At 42.1% G+C, this 10,306-nt stretch overlaps 1 protein-coding gene across 6 annotated transcripts in view; it reads left to right on the top strand.

The window, feature by feature from the left end:
• Nucleotides 1-10,306, top strand: part of Inpp4b (inositol polyphosphate-4-phosphatase type II B) — a 743,006-nt gene that overhangs the window by 28,727 nt on the left and 703,973 nt on the right.

The raw sequence follows: 10,306 nt of genomic DNA, 5'->3' as shown, positions 1-10,306 counted from the left end.
GCCTGTGTGTGTGTGTGTATATACATACATGTGCATGCTCATCTGTGTGCCAACTTTCCCATATGAGCCTGTGTGTGTGTGTGTGTATACATACATGTGCATGCTCATCTGTGTGCTAACTACCCCATATGAGCCCTGTGTGTGTGTGTATATATACATACATGTGCATGCTCATCTGTGTGCTAACTATTCCATATGAGCCTGTGTGTATGTACATACATGTGTATGCTCATCTGTGTGCCAACTTTCCCATATGAGCCCTGTGTATGTACATATGTGTGCATGCCCATCTGTGTGCTAATTTTCCCAATAGACACACCCACACCCACGTATTTACATTGCCTTTTTTTTCCTGTTTTTGAAAAAAACAGTTTCTGAAAAAAAGTGTCATGGAAAATGTCCCCTGGAAAGCTGTAATGAAGCTATAAGAAGGAGCTTTACTTTTGTGTTTTCCCGGGAGGGCAGGCGCTTCTCAGTGACGGTGTGATGGTGGTCTATGAAGTCTGGGTCTGAGAGAGAGCAGGATAATGGGGGCAGCTGTGAGAATTAGAGTGGACAGGGTAGCTGGGTGGGGAGCGCCGGCACTGGCACAGTGCCACTCTCCAGGTTTCCAGATACGCAGCAGGCGCGGACGCCTTACCTTGTCTTCTCATTTTTAACTGGTTAGGCTTGCATTTCACTGACATTTTAAACTTTATTTCTCTCTGGTTTCTTTTTAAGCTTTTCCCTCCTTCTTTCCCTCCCCGTCCCACCCCTGTCCTTTCCCTCTCCATTTTTTCTTTTTCTTTTTTTTCTTTTTTCTTTTCTTTTTTTTTTTTTTTTTGGTTCTTTTTTTTCGGAGCTGGGGACCGAACCCAGGGCCTTGCGCTTCCTAGGTAAGCGCTCTACCACTGAGCTAAATCCCCAGCCCCTTCCCTCTCCATTTTTGGAAAGCTTGCTGATAGTTTTTCTAATTCTAGCAAAAGGAAGCCCCAAACTCATCCGCACATTTATTTAAGAAGTCCCAATTTCCTGGTGTGTCTTATTGTTATTTCGGATTCCTTTTTATATGGTACTAGTCATAAAGTTGGGTGAGACACTTTTATTTTCTTAGTCCAGACGTTAAGAATATAAAGTACTGGATAGGATGATGGGAGAAAGCTGAGAAATATTAATGGTTCGGAAATCCACTTGTTCTTTTCTTCTTGAATGGTTACTTTCTGGGCCACGTGTAGTGAGCCTTGTTTCTGCCCCCAGGCTGATGTGGGTGGGCGAGCCAAGTACTCAATCGGGCGCACGTTTGACTGAGGTTTCTCCCTGTCTACCAGTCTCTCCAAAGTGCCCTTTGGAGAAGAAATGATGAGATCAGTGGGGAGTGTGAGAGGGTTGGGCAGAGTCTGGGGCAGCAGCATGGTCAGGAATAAGAAAGCCATCACCGCACAGTTCAGCGTTGTAAGACTGAGTAACTGCGCCGAGTGGGGTGGGGCGGGAGCACGCTGGGAGACTGCAAAGGGCTGAAGGATGCTGCTAGCTCCTGCTTTGGAACCTCATCAGGTCTGTGACTGATAATTTCATTTCACACATCTTTAGTTTTATTGCTTTTTAGCCATGGCTGGGAACCTCACTGAAAAACTTTTATCCTGTAGTCGGGATCGTCAACCACCCTGTTAAAGGAATGAATGCGATGTGCAGTGTAGGTCTGGGCTTCTAAACGGCAAAGGAAAGAAGCAAATCCCATTTTCTCCTTGACCCCATCTTTGCATCTGTGGCATCTATTCTGATAGACATGAGTAGGGATGCAGTATTTTAAAAAGGTTATCTCACCTAAATCCGTTCCGTTTTAAAACTTATTTTGACATTATATGTATAAGTATTTGCCAGAGTGTGTCTGTGGCCCACCTGCATACTCGGGGCCTGCAGAAGTCGTAAGAGAGTGTAAGATCCCCTGGAACTCGAGTCATAAGTGGTTGTGAGCTGTCATATGGGTTCCGGGGGGAACTGAAGCAAGTCTGCACCAATAAACGTGTTTTCAGGGCCTTGCTCTCACAGATGCCTTGGGGGAAGGGCTTTCTGGTCTCTAGCCTGGATCTCTGGCTTTCATGGTCCTTTGACTCATGGCTTTCTGAGTCACTCTGTTCTGCCTCTGCTGTCACATGCTGTTCTCCTGTGACTATTTCTCCTTACTGTAAGGACATCAGTTTGAGACTGACAAATTTGGAATTACAGCCCATCTTAATGTAGTGTGCCCCTTTCTGAACTTTACCAGCCTGAAAACACTTTATTTTCACATAAGATCCCATTCTGGGCTCTGGCTGAACATGAACGTCATGAGTACGCGATTTGATGCATTGCGCTGTCCACTGAGGTTCTGTACTCAGTCAAAGAGCAGTGCATTCTTCCTGTTCAAAGCAGCACCAGGGGCACGCTCAGTGCTTGATAAACGCTGGCTTACTCTGAACATTGAAATGTCCTGTGAAGGAAAACAAACTACCAGAAAATCAAGATTTTTTGAAAGGGAATAATGGCCTTTCAGTATTTCTGAACACATACATGTATGCATGTGTATAAGCACAGATATCACATGTGTACACACACACACACACACACACACACACACACACACACACACACACACACACACACAAACCAGAATTACCAGCTACATTGTTAAACTACCATGTTCTTGGTTTGAATGAGTACAATGAAAGGTATTCAAAAACCTTACCAACAACTGAAATTAGTTATACATACGTCGTAATATATTTTATGTGTAGCTCTATTTGTATTTATTTAACTTGCAATTTTTCTGAAGAAGTTGGATTTCTTTAGACTCTTCCTATTTTTCTTTCAAGGTGGGATGTTAATCCTCTTTCTGGAAAGGAATGGCTGAGCAGTTCCTTTTTCCTTCTCCCATGAATAGCTTTTCCTGTGGAAACTATCTCAACCTGCACACATGGCTAGTATAAAAAATATTAAGAAAGAACAGCATCAGAACTATTAATGAAATAATTTCTTACAAAATACAAAAGAACAACTTTGAGTTGTGGCTACTTAATTTATTTTGAGAAATTTTTCTTTATCCAAATGGTGCAGTGCCAAGAGTGGGTAGTGGTACCGTCTCTCTCCAGTGAGCGCTTTGCTCCTGAATGCTCACTGCTGTGTGGAAAGGCTGAGGCATTTCCAAAGAGGGTGGGCTAGGTAGCCCAGGAGAAGGCATGTCTTTCTTCTCTACCCTGCAGTCAGCTTATTACTTTCCTCATATCAGTGGTTGCCAGAGAAACGGTGATGGTAACACAAATTTAGCAATCCGACTTCATAATAAAGCTGCCCTTTATTCTCTTTACACAGTGGGTAGACAGGATCCACTACAAAAGGAAACGTCATCTTGTTTGAGTCCACAGCAAGTGATTTATACAACTGAAGATAAACTTCCTAATCATCTCTGGAAGAAACCGGTCTCTTTCTGCAGTAGTTTTTAATTGAACTTTGAAAGGAGGGCATCATAATTTTTGAAATACACTTCCTAACCATGTTCCTGATTTGTACTGAATAAAATAAAATTAGCAGTGAATGTTGCTGATACACAGAACCATGTGTTTGGGATTCATCCAGCATTTGTTAAGCCTCATGCATGTCGCATAAATGTCAAGGACAGGAGATCCCTGTCCAAAGACACAGTATGACTGGCGGGGAGGCCAGACCGAGTGTTCTCTCTAGAGTTTATGTCTAGCACGAAGGTACCTGGAAGGCTCTTAAACTGGGATATGGTACCGCCGTGGAGTTATACTTGCATGACTTTTGTTAAAAATCTGCATTTATTCTAGAACAACTTGGGATTTATAGACAAATTGGGGCAATGCAATTCTCATGCAGCCCACACACAATTTTCCCTGATAAAATCTCACAATGGTGCATTCGTTATGACTAACGAACCAACACTCGTCATTAACTGTACCATTAACTACAGCTTACACATCACCGAGATTTCTTTACTTTTTATCTAATTTCATTTTTTGTCCTGAAATCCCACTGATTTTTTACCTTGTTTCTGAGTTGTCATGTCTCTGGAGTCCACATTTGCCTGTGACAGTGTCATGGACCTGTGTGGCTTTGGCTGACCTTGGCAGCCGTGAGGAATACCAGTGAGATATACCGTAGGACTCCTGGCTGGAGTGCGAAGCTGTCATCGGACACTGCTGGCTTTTCGTGGTTTTTACGGGGAAGGAAGACCTCAAGATCGAAATGCTGTTCTCACCACTTATTAAGATTCCTTATCATGACACGATTTTGCCCTTTCATCTTGGTCACCTGTTGGGAATGGTTGGTCAGTGTCACACTACAGAATTACGTCACTACTATCCCTTCCACACTGGATCCTTTGGAAGGGACTCAGTCCACACAGCTCATGACTGTGGAGGAGGAGTGTGGAGACCGCTCTCTACATTTGTAGTGAACCATCTACATAGGTTGTTAAAATCCTGTGCACAGGAGACCTGTTTCTTTCACATTTACTCAGTCATTCATTTATTATTTATTTATTTATTTATTTATTTATTTATTTATTTATTTATATTAGTATGGATTCTGAGATACTCATCATATGAATTATAAGACAATATGAATCTCTTTTCCCTCACCCAACTTGTCTCTGGTTTGGCATTGAGAACCATTTTGGGTAGCTTCCAAGTGCCGGTGTACGATTTTTAGGTCAGTTAGAGAAGACTCAAATCATCAGCGCTTATCATCCTCATGGAATAAGTATACAAGACAATTCTTTTTAAAAAGAATGAATTATTTGTCTAAAGGCAGAGGTGGCTCAGCTAGATGGGGTGTCTGTTTCTATACTTGTTCTTATTTTTATCTTAGCTTCTAGTTAATTTTTGCTGTCTGGAGAAAAATGGATTTAGGTTTTATGGTTTATGCTATTTTATACTATATTTATCTTCCGATTTTTGTGAATTTGACATAATGTTATGAAACGTTTGACAATTGTCTCATTCTTTTAAAGCTTCTAAGATATTAAACAGATAAACTGGGAGTTAGATGCCAAAAACCCTCTCTCTGAGTTAGGGTTACCATTGCTGTCATGAAATACCGTGACCAAAAGCAAGGTGGGGAGAAAAGGGTTTATTTGGCTTCCATATCCCTGTTCATCATTAAAGAAGCCAGGACAAGAACTGAAACAGGGCAGGAACCTGGAGGCAGGACCTGATGTAGAGGCTATGGAGGGGTGCTCCTCATGGCTTGCTCAGCCTGTTTTCTTATAGAACCCAGGCCCACCAGCCCAGGGGTAGTATCACCCACAATAGGCCGGGCCCTCCCCCATTGATGACTGATCACGGCTGGATCTTATGGAGGCATTTTCCTGGTTGAGGTTCCCTCCTCTCAGATAAATAGTTTGTGTTGCAAATTATCCCAGACACTCCCAGGCCCTGTTCTCTCCAGCCCTCCACTGACATTTGGGGGAGGGGGATTAGAATGAGAGTTTTGTATCAAATATGTAGTTTCATCTTTAAGGAGGATGGATATCCAACCATCTTTTGTTCTGTCTTAGTCGTTTTTAACATTTCTCTTGTGTTATTCAGTTTCTATCACTGAATACCAGGGTAATAAAGTCATAAATACGAGAACCATCTTTGGCTTACAATTTTGGATAATTTAGTTGGCTTTGTTGTTGTCTCTGAGCCTGGGGCAAGATAGCGCAGTAGGGGCTCAACAAAGCTGTCCATCTCATGCCCAGGAAATGAAGGGAGAGATGAGGCAGGCTACTTCAGTCCCCTTCAAGGGCCTGTCCCAATGTCTTAAAGTATTCCTACTCACCCCCTTCTACTAAAGTCCAACTCCCACTAGAGACATCATGGAAAGCAAGCACAATGACTCTTTGAAGGCACTTATGGTCCAAACTCTAGCATCCCCTGGCTTTTGGACACAATGGCAAGATGCCCTGGTGGGGCAGAGACTTTATGGCATCTTCTACTCACTGTCCTTTACCTCCTCAGAAAGCAAGGTGGAGCACGTTGCAACCTGTCCACATGCAGGGAAACGTAGAGCTGAATTATGTGATTATTTCCACTTCTCAGAGGGAACGGTAAAGCAGATCCAGTGTGAACACAGAACAGAATGTTCTCACAAGCTCAACGAGGGATGTGTGCATTACAGTTTGTAAACACCGCTCTGTTTTACTGGGGCCTGGTGCTCTGGTACAGAATATAAATTACTGCCCAAAGATTCAAACTGTGGCGAAACTGTGAGAGATAGGAAAGTAGGGTTCTCCAGTTACGCTGCTGTTCTATAGCACATAAGACACTGATATATTACAGATCATATATATTATATGTATATAATATATATAATATAATAGTATAAATTGGCCATGTCCCACTTAGTAAGGGAGAAGCTAGGTTGTACCACAGGCAGCCACAAAAGTTCTCATCAGAGGCCTCAGTCATGTGACTTTTGTAGAATCCTCTACACATGTGTATATTACAGACTTCACATTCATGATTGCTGTTGGTGGTGCAATGATCTTTTAACATGAAACATTTTTATTAGCCTGGATCTATAATCTGCATTACTAGAAAGCTTCGCCGACTTCTTTTATGTAATACTCTTTATTTCTTTATCTTTTTCTTGCCAGTGAGAAGGTCTAAAGCACAGCTCAACTGAATAACACAGGATACGGTCATGTTGCTTAGTAAAACAGGGACAAAAGAAGCGGTTGATATTAGATCTGTTGCTTTGCTGACTTACTGCATTAACCCAGGCAACTTCTACTGCTGAACTGAGCTCTGGGCCCACCAAGAAATGGTTTTAGTTCTGTGTAATATGGAGAGGTTTTTCCAAAAGACCTATAGACATTTCTTCTTGCTTTTCATCCAATTATTGGTGATGAATGACAGAAGGAGTGACTGTAAAGAATGCTCAGAATGAGACCTTAGTTTCCTATCCTGAAACGACTCCTGTTCACGAAAGGTAAGGTGCTTCTAATACAGTGTTATTTTTATTTCCAATTGGTTGGGACAGAAGCAGCGTATTCCGAGTTCTTTGTTGAACTCAGGAAAAGTGGTAGAGTGCTGGACTGGAGTGAGAGACGAATGGTTTCCTACAAGGAGCTTAGATTTTAACTTCACTCTCAGCGTTTTTTTTTTTTCCTTTTCTCCATCTTTATTAACTTGGGTATTTCTCATTTACATTTCGAGTGATATTCCCTTTCCCGGTTTCCGGGCAAACATCCCCCTCCCCCCTCCCCTTCCTTATGGGTGTTCCCCTCCCCATCCTCCCCCCATTGCCGCCCTCCCCCCAACAATCTAGTTCACTGGGGGTTCAGTCTTAGCAGGACCAAGGGCTTCCCCTTCCACTGGTGCTCTTACTAGGATATTCATTGCTACCTATGAGGTCAGAGTCCAGGGTCAGTCCATGGATAGTCTTTAGGTAGTGGCTTAGTCCCTGGAACTCTCAGCATTTTTAATGCAGCGCTCACAAGCATGGATGGAGAAGGGAAGGCTGCACATTCGCCATGAACACCCGGATCATCACGCAATTCACGAGTGCATTTGATACAAAGTACAGAAGAAACTTTCTGTCTTTATGTTTGGCATGTGAGGAGGAGTTGAGAATCCCCGTTACTGTCTGAAGTGATGCTTCAGAAGCATGTCCTTCTAAAATTCAGATAGAATTTACATGTTTTTGTAGCTACGGTTTGCTAAATCCATGTATCAGAACAAGGAAGGGATTTTTAGCCCTGATTTCATGGATTCTAGAATAGTCGTTCTAAGCTGTATCTTTTTATTCTATTTTGTTAAAAATTATCATAGAAATGGCACCAATAAAATAACAGGGTTGTTTCTAGGTTTCTCTCCATGTGAGGCCCATTTGCCTCTGAAAATGAGCAGGATACGTTCGTGCATTAGGAGGGCAACATGATCATAGTGTTTGCAAAGGTGAAAGTGAACAGAACTTAACAGAATGACTGAAACACCCATGTTGATAATAAGTGCATAACAGTAACTCCCAACTTCCAAAGTGGGAAACAAAACCAAGAAATTCAGTCACGGCACCCACTGTGGTGCCATCCAGAGCAGAGACAAGGGCTGTCTCCATTTGAGAGCCACAACCCTGAGTGGAACATGGCTTCTAGCACAGTGTAGCTGTTGTCCATGCCTAACACCACACACTGGCTGTTCACTGTCCCTACCAGACATGAATCCTGTGCATGACAGTACCAGACTTCCCAAAGGGTCTGCTGCTGCTGGGACATAGAGTTCAGAGTAGAAGTGTGTTTCAGACATCTATCTCTCATTAGGGTTTCTTCTGTTTGAGAAGAGGGATTGGAGGAATGTTTTTGTCCCACCTGCATAGATTTCCTATAGTGACTTATGCTTAATAGGTTCTTTCTAACCTTTGTATGTGTGTGTAATTGAATTATTGACCTAGGCATTGGGACTGGGGAATGACTTCTGAGTATACATTTATTCAGTTATTTAACTATTTTGTAGATAATACTTTGGGCTACTATGTGCTGGTTCTAAATTTTTCTTCAGGGGTCGCTTAGTAACCAAGGACAGATATAGGCTGTAATTTACATGAAATAGAAGCCAATTAAAGTTAACTGGAAAAATAACATTCAAAATATTAGTATAGATGGCAAGATGAGTTTGTATATAAACTATTAAGATTTAAGACAATAGCCATCCAATTGATCTTATGATCTAGGTGGCATAAGACTACGGGTGCTATGAATTATCTAAATAACTTGTCAGATCTTTTACATGAATCCTAGTTCAGTGGTTGAGTTTTAGTCAGTGTTACTGTGATAATTTGGGGGAGATGACAGTAACTGTGGCATTCTTCCCTGGATTCCAGGGTTGTTAATCCCACTAATTTCACAATGCTTTCCTCCTAAGTCCCCCCTAGTTGGCTCGGTCATGTAGTGGGAGGGTGGAGACATGGTGCTCCCTCTGCTGTCACAGATGCCAGTGCTGCCTGCTTGCCTTCACCATCCTTCCCTTCCTGTGTCATGTTGCTCTGAAACAGTGACTGCCACTACAGCATGACTCCTCCTTGGCTCCCCAGAAATGCATATAAGTGGAGGCGGGCAAACACCTTCAGCAACACTGAGTTGCCTTCTCAGGTCCTTCTGCTACAGCAATAACGCTAATGACTCCCGTAAGGCAATGTGTGTGCAATGCCATGACTGGATGGAGAGAAATTTGATAGTTAATCAGGTGCAGAATGAATCTGTTTTATACATTTAGAGTACTGTTAATATCCCCCACTTAGTGGGGTTATAATTCCTTATCTTTATAATGTCAGGGGGTCCTCAGAAATATGTGTTAGGTCAGAATGACTCAGGTGACTGCAGTCTCGTTCTCTTCAATTTTGTGACCTCATTTTTATGACATTTAAAATATGCTCTCATTTTTTTTCCAGCCTTGACAATAATCTTTGTGTGACAGGCATTGTTTCTTGATGAATGGTTGCCAAGTACTAAAGAACTAAAGTCTGGTGTTGATAGGCAGGTTCTTTCCTATTTGGCCATGTCCCACTTCGTAAGGGAGAAGCTAGGTCGCGCCACAGGCAGCCACAAAGGTTCTCATCAGAGGCCTCAGTCATGTGACTTTCGTAGAGTCCTATAGTACATCTAATAATTAGGCTACCATACTTTTTAATTTTTCTTACAGTTTTGAAGCATTAAGGTATACACATTAGGATTGAAAGCAAAAATAGAATAAAGCATGATGACCAGCAAAAGAACAATCTGAAAATCCCAACCTTTCCCTCTTGAAGATAACAAACTGAATATTCATTGGCATTGAGAAACTCTCTATGGGTTACAAGAGTGTTTGGCAGTGTTCAAAACAGAACAGACAGCCATGTAAGACCATGTACAAGTTAAGTCTGTTTTGCATAAGTGTCTCTCTCAGGGAACATACAAAGGAGGAAAGCCCTCTATTGTTAGAGTCACATCAAAATTCAAAGATGGGTTTGCAACAAAACTTGATAGAAACCCATAACTCCTCGAAACAAACAAACAAACAAACAAACAAACAAACAAACAATCTACCCCACCAATTCATGCTTATATGACTTAAGCAAGCTCTGCCACTCTTGGTTAGAAATTTTATAAATGGCCCAGCCTCTTTTTAGTGCTCTCTAGGTCCTAACAGAATCCAGAGGTGTGGCCTTGTGTTCACAGAAGTTAGCACTTATCACAGCTGCTTTCATTCTTTCGTGGACCTTCTTGAAGACGGTGTTCTCTCACTGTTTGCGGAAGTTTCTAGACTGTCTCAAGACTAAGGCTGCCTAACTGTGAATAGGACATTGAACA

This window comes from Rattus norvegicus, chromosome 19, assembly GCF_021556685.1.
Source record: "Rattus norvegicus strain SHRSP/BbbUtx chromosome 19, alternate assembly SHRSP_T2T, whole genome shotgun sequence".
In the NCBI taxonomy this organism is placed as follows: Eukaryota; Metazoa; Chordata; class Mammalia; order Rodentia; family Muridae; genus Rattus; species Rattus norvegicus.
Note: the sequence above shows the minus strand (reverse complement) of the source record. Positions and strands in the feature narration are given on the sequence as shown.